At 39.6% G+C, this 12,190-nt stretch overlaps 1 long non-coding RNA gene across 1 annotated transcript in view; it reads left to right on the top strand.

Moving 5' to 3' along the window:
* Positions 1–11,853, top strand: part of LOC122646735 — a 41,308-nt gene extending 29,455 nt beyond the window's left edge. Inside the window, exon 2 of the long non-coding RNA XR_006330682.1 lies at positions 11,659–11,853. This is a non-coding gene — a long non-coding RNA (uncharacterized LOC122646735). The remainder of the gene's footprint in view (positions 1–11,658) is intronic.
* Positions 11,854–12,190: the final 337 nt, after the last annotated feature.

Raw genomic sequence — 12,190 nt, 5'->3', positions numbered from 1 at the left:
GTCCAAACCATGCACGAGGGGACTGTTTCAGTCCATATAAAGCACGCTTCAATTTACAAACTTTCCCGCTGGTCTTATCACAAGAGAATCCAGGTGGAATGTCCATGTACACTTCCTCGTCAAGTTCTCCATGGAGGAAGGCATTTTTCACATCTAATTGTTGTAATTCCCAGCTAAGATTCACTGCACAAGAAAGTAGCACTCTGACAATGTTTAATTTCGCGACTGGTGCAAAAGTCTCCTGGTAATCGATCCTATAGGTCTGAGTAAATCCTTTTGCAACCAAACGTGCTTTGTATCGATCCACAGTGCCATCTACCTTCTGTTTCACCACAAACACCCACTTACATCCAACTGGTTTCTTTCCTGGAGGAAGAACCACAAGTTCCCATGTATTATTCTTTTTTAAGGCTTGCATTTCTTCCATCATTGCTGCTTTCCACTTTCCATCTGCAAAAGCTTCCTGCCAATTTTGGGGAATACGAACAGAAGAAAGAGAGGAGACAAATGTACGAAATGATGGAGAAAGGGAGTCATAAGAGACTACATGAGAAATGGGGTGCTGGGTACAAGCGCGAATACCTTTATGATGAGCAATAGGTAAATCAGGAGATGAAGGAGAGGATATATTACCTGGAGATCGATCTGGTTCCAGGGCCGACAATTGTAGTGGTGCTGGAGCTACAGTGGATGGAAGCTGCTTGTATTGGGAATGTCCCCTGTGATATGTTTTGAGATTAGAGTTCTTAATTTTCTTCTGAAATTCCCTAATGGTTTGTTGGACTGGAGTCACCTCCCCCTGAAGGGAATTATCACCAATAGGATTTTCAGCATCCTCTAAGTTCTCCCCCTGGGGAAAATCCGGTGGGGAAGCAGGAGAGGGGAGAGGGGAGGAAACAACAGTCGGTTGAGGGGTGGGTGAAATAGGTAGTTGGACTCGGGTCTGGGTCTGTATGGGAAGGTCAACCATCACATCTTCACCAAAAGTCTCCCCCTGAAGAGGTGTGGGGTGATAATAAGATAGAGTTTCATGAAAGACAACATCCATACTAGTGAAGGTGCGACGGGTAGGAGGATGGTAACACTTATATCCCTTTTGGGAAGGAGAGTAACCTAAAAAAATATACCGGGTCCCACGGGGTTCAAGCTTGCTCGGAGATCGGGTATCGCGAACATAACAGACACAACCAAACTCCTTTGGTGGGACAACAAAGGTGGAGGACCCCTGCAGTAATGAAGCAGGGGTGGCAGAGTCAAGGACTCGAGTAGGGAGCCTATTGATAAGATAGGCAGCAGTTAGGACAGCATCTCCCCAATATTGGGAAGGGACAGAATGGGCAAACATAAGAGCCCGAGTCATCTCAAGAAGGTGGCGGTTTTTTCTTTCATCCACACCATTTTGGGCTGGGGTATCAACACAACTGGTCTGATGGAGTATTCCATGGGCAGCAAGGTACTGCTGAAATTGACCATCCATGTATTCTTTACCATTGTCACTACGCAATATCTTGAGAGTGGCAGTGTATTGGGTCTGAATCATTTTATGAAAATTTTGAAAACAAGAGAAAACTTCACTTTTGTTGTGCATTAAATATACCCATGTACACCTAGAATAACAATCAATGAAAGAAACAAACCAACGGTGGCCTTTAAGGGATGGTTTGCGGCTAGGCCCCCAAACATCAGAGTGAATAATATTAAAAGGAGAAGAGCTTCTTTTATTAGAAATAGAATAAGTAGAACGATGTTGTTTAGCCAAAACACAGGCTTCATAAAAAAAATCATCTTTATGACATTCTTTAGCTAATGCTGGAAATAAAAGGGATAATGTTCCTAAAGGGGGGTGACCTAGTCTATTATGCCATTGTTGAAGTTCAGAAGAAACTAACGCACTTTGATGGATGGGAGAAGCCAAAGGCGGTGGTGAAGTAAGACTCCCAGTATCAAGCAGGTACAATCCACCATGCATCTTACCACATCCAATCGTCGACCCAGTTGCCAGATCCTGAAACACACAGTGTGAGGAAAAAAGGTTACTTTACAATTTAGGTCACGGGTAAGACTACTGATAGAAAGAAGATTAGTGGTAAATTTAGGAATATGTAAAACAGATGATAACTGTAAGGAAGGTGTGCAACTGATGGAGCCCTTTCCAGAGATAGAGGAGAGAGAGCCATCAGCTACCCGTACTTTGTCTTTACCAGATGTAGGAGAGTAACGAGTAAAGATACTGGAGGATCCAGTCATATGATCAGTGGCACCGGAGTCTATGATCCAGGGAGAGGAGACTACCGATGCACAGTGACCAACAAAAGAAATACCTGAGTGAGCTAAATTTGAACCTGGAGGAGTGGAAGAATTGGCAGGTGTTGTTGTAGCAGTGGAAGCATCTAACATACGACGGAAAGCCTGCAGTTCATCCTTGGATAGTCCAGTGTCAGTAGGAGGGGTAGGAGTGACAGCTTCAGTATGATTAGCTTTGTTTTTCGATTTGCGAGCAGCACGTTTAGCCTCAAAGTCGGCTGGTTTGCCATGTATCTTCCAACAGGTGGCCTTGGTGTGCCACAATTTTCCACAATGCTCACATTTAACCTGTGTCTTCTCAAATTTAGAAGTATCAACAACTGAAGGAGTAGAACCAGCCCCGGTCTGCAATGCTGATCGATCCGGAACTGTAGTATTGAGCATAGCAGTTCTTCGGCGATCTTCACTGTTAACCAAGGCATAAGACTGTTCCAATGTAGGGAAAGGGTCTTTGCCTAGAATCTGAACCCTAATTGGGTCGTATTCCACATTAAGTCCAGCCAAAAAATCATAAACCCTAATTTTGTCAATATGCTTTCTGTAGGCAGCAATGTCAGTGGCATTAGTGGGCTGATAATCAGAGTAATGATCAAGTTCTTGCCAATACTTGCGGAGTTCAGCATAGTATTGAGGGATTGATGAATCATTCTGCTTGGTGTCATGGATTTTCTTCCTTAATTCGTAGACCTGAGCATCATTCCCTACCTGTGAATAGGTGTCTTTGGCAGCCTTCCATATCTGGGCAGCAGTGTCTAGGAGAAGGTAGCCCGATGCAATTGAAGGATGCATAGAATGAATAAGGTATGACATGACCATGGAGTCAGTGGATAACCATTTAGTCTTGGCAGCTCCTTCTTCAGTAGGGATAGGAGTAGTGCCTGTAAGGTGTCCTGTGTAGCCACGGCCAGCAACTGTAAGGTAAGTGGATCTGGACCACATTAAATAGTTTGTCCCATCTAGTTTGGTGGGAGAAGCAAAAGGAAGATACTCTGGTCGAGAAGATCCATCAGAGTCAGCTGAAGTGATGTCAGACATCATGTAAAGTTCCTTCAAAAATCAGAAAAAAACTGATGATGTAATAGGAAACCCTAATCGAGTAGAGCCCTGGGTTTTAAGGCTGTATGAGTTGCAGCCCTTAGAACTGGCTGAAACAAGGTTCGAGTGTCTTCCTTGTAGCAGAGAAAGTGTCCTCCAGACAGTGGCCCCTTCGGATGAGCCAATAAAAGCCCTGAATTGGAGAAGATTTAGGTCAACAGGGACAGATCTGAATGCAAAATAATTGCAGATTTGGATCTGCTGTGGATTGAATTCAGATCTGTAGTTTGAATGCAAAAAAATTGCAGCTTTGGATCTGCAGTTTGAAAACAATAGGGTGTAGATCAGAAGGTGCAGGAATCAATCTCCAAATAAAACCAGAAATCCAGCTCGATTAGGGCAGCAGCTTGATCGCCAAGGTTGGAGGAAACCTGCGGCAGGTTCAGATCACCCCAGTATTTGAATGATTTTCAGAGTGGTGTCATGGAGGGCAGCAGCTCTTCATTGAATCACCTCAAAGATGCTGCCTTGCATGAAGTAGAGAGTCCGAGAGAGTTGGAGAAGAAGAGAACCAGAAGCCGAGAGTGTGTTGAAGATGGAAACCAGAAAAATCGAGGGGAAGCTGTTCTTCAGATCAGAGATGGCTCTGATACCATGTAGACAGCTCTGAATATGAATGCTTGAGTGATCAGAATCAATCACCCAGGCCCTTTATTTATAGTAATCTGAAGTACATGTAATTGAAGTAAAACTCCTCAGTCCTAATCCTACTAGGAATTCCTAGTACAACTAGGAATCCCAGAATAGCACTCGGCTGAGGAGGAAAATACAATAAAACAGTGGAAAATAAAAAATAAAAGAAAGAAAAAGAGTAATCCTAACACAACTAGGATTGCAATCCTAACACAAACACAACTAGGACTGCAATCCTAACACAACTAGGACTAGTTCCCCCAATCGGGTAACTAGCCTATCTCAACAGTTTCTTTCTTTTGTAAAGGCTCAGAAAGACTTTTCCCTTTGAATATTTACGAAACTGCCACTGCTCATTCAATTTGAGTTATTTGTCACTTGTGGGCCCATGGTGATATGAATTTAAGAGTTTGGAAGCCAGAATTGCATTATGAATAGTAATAGCTTCTGTTATTGTTTGTTTGTTTTAATTTTATGCAAGAAGATAAAAGCTAACATTATTCAGAGTTTCAGACTCTAGTCTTTTAAATTAACCTTCTTCCAACCACACAACATATGTATTACAACAAATATTTACCTAATCAGCTAGGGATGAGCCATGCATAATATCTTAGGAAGTAGCAACTTGCTAATTGAGTACCATTCTCAGAATTGAACACATCTAAACTGTCTTAACACCTCCAATTTTTTTCTGCATCAAATATGAACTGGATTTCTGCTGCATCCATCCATATCCAATATCGCCTTGTTGCACACGCCAACTCTTGAATCATTTAACATGATAAGTTGTTGATAATTGATCCAAGCCTCAAAGTTCCGTATCCTTTGTAACAGTCCTGTCCAACATCCAGTTCAGAGTTAGATCTTTGAAGGTTGTGTATTGATGATTAACATTACGAAATAGTTGTGGTAAACTAAACCAAATTGCTTCTGAAAAATCACATTGAAGTAACATATGATCACACTATATGAATAAAAAGCCCAATCCCAAAATTCTTGAGACTAGGTTAGAATGCACTTTCAGCCTTGTCAGCAAGCCATCCTGCAAGTGTTCCACCAGAATAACTAATACCGGCGAGGGACTTGAATTGGCCATGTCCAACTCCGATGAACTGTGTGTCACTATATGTGTGACCTTAGTTGGCTATCTAGGTTACCTAGATCCTATTGTGAGAACTCATTCTTGGTATGGATCCAATAGGTTTATCCATGGATTGTTGATGAAGGGCCGAGACTATTGAGTAGTACTGTAATGCAGATTATTAGGATTGCTAAGATTGCTTGAGATGTATGAACTTTATATATGATGTTAATATTTCCAGACAATTTAGATTTATGACCATAGTTGTTTGTTGAATCTTCTATGTAATCCTTGAGTCATGCCTTCAAATCTCCAATAATATTCTGATGGCCCGAAAGGTCTTATTAGATGTCTAAAGGCTTATTTTTTTTTTTTGTCTTAGAGATGGAACAAGTTCTGAATTAATGGTTTAGTGATGTTAATTATTATTATACTAATTAATACGATGTTGTGTATGTAGTAATCATATCAATGTCAACACTTAAGCACAAGAGATTTATTTTTGTTCATAAATTCAATCCTTCATTAATTTTATATTTTAACAATGAAGAACAGCCCAACTAATCACAAGTAATCAACAATTTTGCATGAGGGTTGCTAATTTCGAGCCTATTAATATTTAAGAAATGGATAAGGTTTCATTGTAAATAATTTTTCGTACCATTTGACCTAACATAAATTCGCCACCTTTACTTGGACTCTTACTACTTCTAAACTCTACTATCATATCATCTAATTATTGTTCTTTTTCTTAAACAATTCTTTTTTTAATGTCTGCTTTGACAATCTATTCTTTATGAGATTCATCTTTGCTTTGACAATCTATTTTTCAAAAAATTTCAGATACTTCAAAAATTTTCAGCTAGAGGAAAGACAAGAAAGCACACAAAATGGAAGGTGGATGTATGGAAACAGATGTTGATAACCAAGGTGAGCATTCCCGTCCTCCAATCCTTAAAGCACACCCTTGGCTTGCCTTCTTCCATGGAGCATATAGAGGAGTGAAGACTTTGGTCAGTAGGAGGAAAGACAAAAAAACACAGAGAATGGAGAATTGTAGAATGGAAATCGATGTTGAAAATGAACATGAGAATTCATGTCCTCCAGCCCTTGGGTCACACCCTTGGCTTGTCTTCTCCCACGGAGTAGGGGGACAATTCCAAACTTTCTTCAGCATATCAGATAGTCGCGACTATGTTAGAAGCATTCCTGACATGACCAACAAATACTTTTGCACTTGTTCTCATGGGTGGCTGGTAATGTTGGATGTTGATACAGATGACTGTTTTCTTTTAAATCCTGCATCTTTGGAGAAAATTCAACTACCACCTTTGAAATTCTCTACCTGGTATTTTTGCGTTCTTTCATCGGCCCCAGACAATCCTAATGGATGCTTTGTTGTGTTCTTTGATCATAATTATCTTATGTTTTGCCGGCCTTGTGATGATGATTGGGTTATGGAAGAATTGGAATATCAGATTTCATGTGCCATTGGATTTGATGGAAAGATTTATGCAATTAAAGAAGGTGTGCATTATGTTGGTTTATTAGAAGTGAACCCTGGTTCTGGGATGAGGATATTGAGAGAAGGGTTACCCTTGCCATCACTGCCAAAGATACAATCATGTGACAACTTATTTATGGTTGAGTCTTGCGGTGAGCTTTTTGTCGTTAGAAAAGTATGCTGGCAACTATACAAACCAAGAGTTCGATATTTTGAGATTTTCAAGGTTAATTTATCTACAACAGATTGGGAGAAGGTTGAAACCTTGGGGGACCGAGCATTCTTTATTGATACAGTTAAGTTTTATTGTCTTTCGTGTTTGGCCACAGAATCAGGAATTAAAAAGAATTCAATTTACTTCACAGAAGGGGAGAAAGATCTGTACATATTTGATGTTGAACTTAAGAACATCTCAATCTCTTTACCTTGTCCAAACGTTCAAGAGCTTGAGGTTGCCTGGATAATGTCTGCGCCTACTATGTCATGTCCTCTCAGCTATGATGAAGAAAAGGTTTATAGAAACAAATATGAGGAAGAAAATACTCTTGCCATAGTGGAAAATACTATCCCAACAATCAGAAACATGGTGGAAGAGGAGATAAAATATGAGGGAAGAAAGACTCTTGCTATAGTGGAAAATATTGCCTCAACAATCAGGAACACGTTGGAAAAGGTAATAGATGTGCCACAGTTACCTTGCTCTTGGGCTGATCTCCCACAGGAGCTTCTAAGTTTGATCCAATCACATCTCTTTGCTGGTGATCGTATTTGTTTTCGTGCCGTCTGTAGACAGTGGCAATGTTCACAGGCTCCACTTCCACTAGATTCAATGGATTACTCGATGATGGCTTCATCTCCATGCCTTATGTTCTCTTCTATGAACAACTGCAATATTAACTTGTTCTACCCAATGTATAACCACACTTATACCTTGAAACTGGAGGAAGAATTGTCTGGTGCAGTGATTTGCTTCTCTAAGGATGGTTGGTTGCTGCTGGTTCAATATGATCACAGCATGTTTTTCTTGAACCCTTTCACAAAAGCAAGGATCGAACTTACCCATTTCCCCCTCAGGTTTAATTTTGATGCCGTTTGCTTCACCTCTGCACCAACTTCCTCAGATTGTACAATTTTTGGCATTGTTTCATCGGAAGTCTATGAGGTTAAAATTTTCATCTTGCATCTTGGAGAAGAGAGATGGGATGTTTACATTTTAGAAAATAAGAGGAGGAGATGGGGTGTTTGCAATTGTATAAACAATTCAGTGTCATTTATTCCATCTCAAAGCAACCCAGTTTTCTATGGTGGACTATTTTATTGTTTAGATGAGAGGGGAAAGTTAGGATGTTTTGATCCTGGGACAGGTAGTTGGACTGTGTTCAGAACATCATGGAGACTCTGTGTTTCTGAGTATGATCAGAATTTTTTGGTAGAATGTGATGGCAATCTCCTATCAGTGTTTGTGGGTCCTTTAGGGAGTTGGATTCGAGTTTGTAGACTGGATCAGTCTAAGATGATTTGGAAGAATGTAAACAGCTTGGGAGATTGGATGTTGTTTCTTAGTGAAAAAACTTCTTTTTCTGCAAAGGCAACTGTGAGGGGAATGGGTAACAAGATCTACATTCAAAGATTTTATGCCAACCTTGGTGTGTTCTATTCTCTTGCTACTAAGAGATATCATACTTTTGATGGTGGCTACTGTCGGAAGAATTTTTATGACACCACAGAAGAGATCCAATGCACTTGGATGATGATATGAATCACTTCTTGAGCCGTGGCATGTAATTAGTTGAGTTCTTTCAATGGATGTTATGTTTTTAAATTAAAATATTTCATATGTCATGCATTGAAAATTTTGTAATGGCTCTACATTGGACCTTAAATTTCTTACAGCAATATATTTTTGATTGATTTATTTTACATCAAAGTTCAATCCTTATGGTTTTCAAAGTCTCATTTTGAATCCAATTGAGGGTATTTAGCACCTTGGCCCAGGGTTTTAGTAATCGGTATCGGTATCAGTCCGTATTGGTCTGGATCGGTCAGGTTTACCCCTGTTTTCTTCAAAAAAATTAGATTTTGTTTAAATTTTTACCCTTGTTTGTACCGACCCATTGATACACAATCCACTAGGAATCAAAATCAGTCTCCTTCGATACCAATATGAATCGATTGATCCACCGATCCAGTACCGATTCCTCAAACCATGGCTTGGCCCCTATTAATGGCAAGACATTCAGTGCAGCTGAATCCCACTGCTACTTACCCTCCCTGTGTATGCCTCTCTTTGGAAAAGAAACCATGGAAAATGTCTGTTGTGGGAGATGAATTTCATGCAACATATGATACAACAGTGAGGCAAATATCTTTTTAAAGGTTGAAGTCTGAATTTGCAAAGAGTTTTCAAAATTTATTAGTTTTTTTTTGCTGTTTTGCAATTTACATTCTCACTAGCATAAACTGTTATAATACATGTTAATGTTGAGAGTGCTGGAATGATCTTGATTACCCTTTTCATTCTTGAATCAACTTAAGAAACTATTAGTTAGCTGTTAACATATATTGATTGAGTTTGCTGTTAATTTATTCATGTATGTGAACCTAATTTATTCATGTATGCGTAGCTTACTAGCTCTAATGGGCTGTTAAATTATTCATAAATCATATGTGCTGAAAAACATTGTATAGAATAGCTTGATTAAATTCATAGTTATCAAGGCATCGTCTAGGGCATCCAGGCTCCTTGGTTGCCTTGGGCGCCTTGCCACCTTGTTGGTGTCGCCTTGATTTTAGACCCTCTCCAATGCCATGGTCGCCTTGCCACCTTGATAACTATGATTAAATTATTATCTAGATTAAATGGATAGTTGGATAACATTAAATGATGAAGAGGTTGGCAGGTGCCTAGACAACGCCTACGTGGGCACATTGTCTCTTAAGCGTTTAGGTGGCCCTCCAACGCCTCGGATCGCCTAGGCATCGTAATAATTATGAAGCTATTGTGGCAGCAATGGAAGCTAATAAGTAGACACAATTCTACGATGGAGTTCCTGTATAGGAGTAGGAACATGTGGTGGATAGTGGTTATTAGGAGGTTGTGGAAGTCTATGGAGTTAATGTGGCGAAGAGCTGAGTTGATAATGTTTATGTTGTAAGTTTATATAAAACCTCTACAATCGTAGAGACAAATCAATGAACAAAATTCTGATTCTTCTGGGTTGATACAAAGTAATTAAATTCTTTTCAAGAGAGGTGAAAGTTTGTTTTATTGTTAGAATAAAAAGATGGGGTGTTTTACAAGAAAATAAATATAGATTGAGTTTAAGGACTCATAAATTTTCCATTTGTTTTAGGGAAAAGAACACTACCTGGTCGTATGGTCAGCATGGCTCCTGCACCTAGACTTAGAACTGCCCTGCTCCCATGGAAAGTACCATCCTGCCCCCATGGGAAGGTAGAAATCCCGCCCAGATCAATGCTTGCATGTGCGTTCCAATTGGCCAGCATGCATGTGCAGACTCTAGAGGCCCAGGCAGCAATCTCTCCCCCTTTTTTTTTAATAGGCAGGCCCCAAGGATAGTTTAAAGAGTTGTTCTTGAGAGCACAATTTCTTTTGGGGCAGCAGACCAGCAACCATAGCAAATGATGCTGTCCTGGATCTTCTTTGGTTTGCTTGGGTGCAATGGCCTTGTTAATCAGTATTTAAACTTATTCATTCAAGAAGATGGTGTTCACTTACATATTTGGTCTCTTCACCATTGCCGGTGTGCTTCTTCCTGATTGGGATTTTTTTTATCGTGATTTCTCCCAATGGTCCACCCTTGTTCTGACAATAACAACACTCCTATTTCTCCTCAGACCTCCTGGTTCACTGTGTAATCTCTCTATCAAGAAATTTAATTTTCTTCTTGTGTTTCAAAACCTGTATCAGTAAATCTGAGGTTAGGGGTCTTTGCGATTTTCGTAGTTGATTTTCTTGCTTATTCTGAGAAGATCTGTTCTCAGCTCTGATTGTTGCTTTTTGATTGTGGGGTAGCTCTTATACTAATGAAATACCCTTCTTAGCTGAATTTGGAACCTACAAAGAGACAATATGGTGGTAGTAGTGTGGTACACATTTAACATTCCTACCTTCCCTCTGGTTCAGGGATTTAAACTCAAGAAATTTTCTGGGATCATGCATGGGCTCTGGACAGCATCATTTTACCAGTAACTGTTCTCAGCTCTTATTCTCTACCATCAACATCTTTCAACACTCTCAAAGAGTAACAATGGCATTGGGTTCGGAAACCCGTCTAATACTCAAAAGCAAACCATCTTCAATGCCTTAAGAGCCTTGGCCTTGAATTGGAAGGGAGAAACCTTAAACTGATAGTTTTGCACAGCTGACACAGATTTTCCCAATACATGTTTAAAATTAGGCTTTAAAACTTCTCTTATTGCTTTTACGATAGAACTTGCGAATTTCATTATTCACCCTGATTTAAAATGAGAGAGGATAAACTTAAAATCAGATGAGCAAGTTGGTGACACTCATGCAGGTAAACTGAAATATGATTAGTGTTGTACTACTGTTGTCACTTTGAAAATGAAAGGGATGGTCCATTTGCCACATCGATTGGGCCTCAAGCAACCTCTAAAGTTGAAGTTGACACCAAGCGGAAAGATATGATGCTGCAACCAGCTCTGTTTCCTTCCCATCTTCTCATTTGCCAAATAACAGTTCACTGAGTTGTCTGTAACCCACAATGATGACAAAACATCACTGGAGGGATTCAACAAAATCCATTTTTGGGACTCATGTTGCTCCTTAAAATACTGAACAGCTTAAAGAGAGAAAAAAAAATGGGGATGCCTGCTCTAGATCTTCTAGGAAATGGTCTTAATCTTTCAAATGTCATTGAAGAAATTCATAGTTTTCCTCCAATGAAGACAACATAGAATGGGATTAGGAAGTCAGATAAAGCAATTTTATAATATTTTGTCAGCCTGCAAAAAATTATATTTGATAATCAAGTTCGAAGCATCCTGTCTATTGCAGAAATTGAGAATAAAGTGAAGAAGATCTTGAAGCTTATCAAAGATGGAGGAGAAGAAAACAATTCCATAGGGAACTCGAACAGAGAGTCAGAACTTTTTGACCTCGTCAAGGATTTCCACAAACAGTGCCAATCACTCTATGAACGTTATGATCATCTTACTGCAGAGTTAAAGGAGAAATTTCATGACCAAGAAGAAAAAGATGGTGACTTATCACCTAGTTCCAGCTCAGTTTCCGATTCGGATCATTCTTCCAAGGTGAAAGCCAGTGAAAACAAAACATGTAGAAATGAGCTTCAAAATGTAGAATTCCGATTTGGATCATTCTCTGCTCTCCATAAGGAACTAGATTCGTTGCACATTAAGGAAAACCAACTAGATTTGCAAATTGAGAAAAAAAAAAAAAGGTCAGAATATGAGAAGATTGAAAACCTGTACCTTGAGAAGGATCATCTGGCAGTTCAGGTGACTGACCTTCGACTGGAAGTGAACTCTTTATTAGCACAGAAAGGTGAACTGGAAGAGCAGATCAA

Source organism: Telopea speciosissima, chromosome 11 (assembly GCF_018873765.1).
Source record: "Telopea speciosissima isolate NSW1024214 ecotype Mountain lineage chromosome 11, Tspe_v1, whole genome shotgun sequence".
NCBI classification, from domain to species: Eukaryota; Viridiplantae; Streptophyta; class Magnoliopsida; order Proteales; family Proteaceae; genus Telopea; species Telopea speciosissima.
This window is presented reverse-complemented; position numbering and strand designations above follow the sequence as displayed.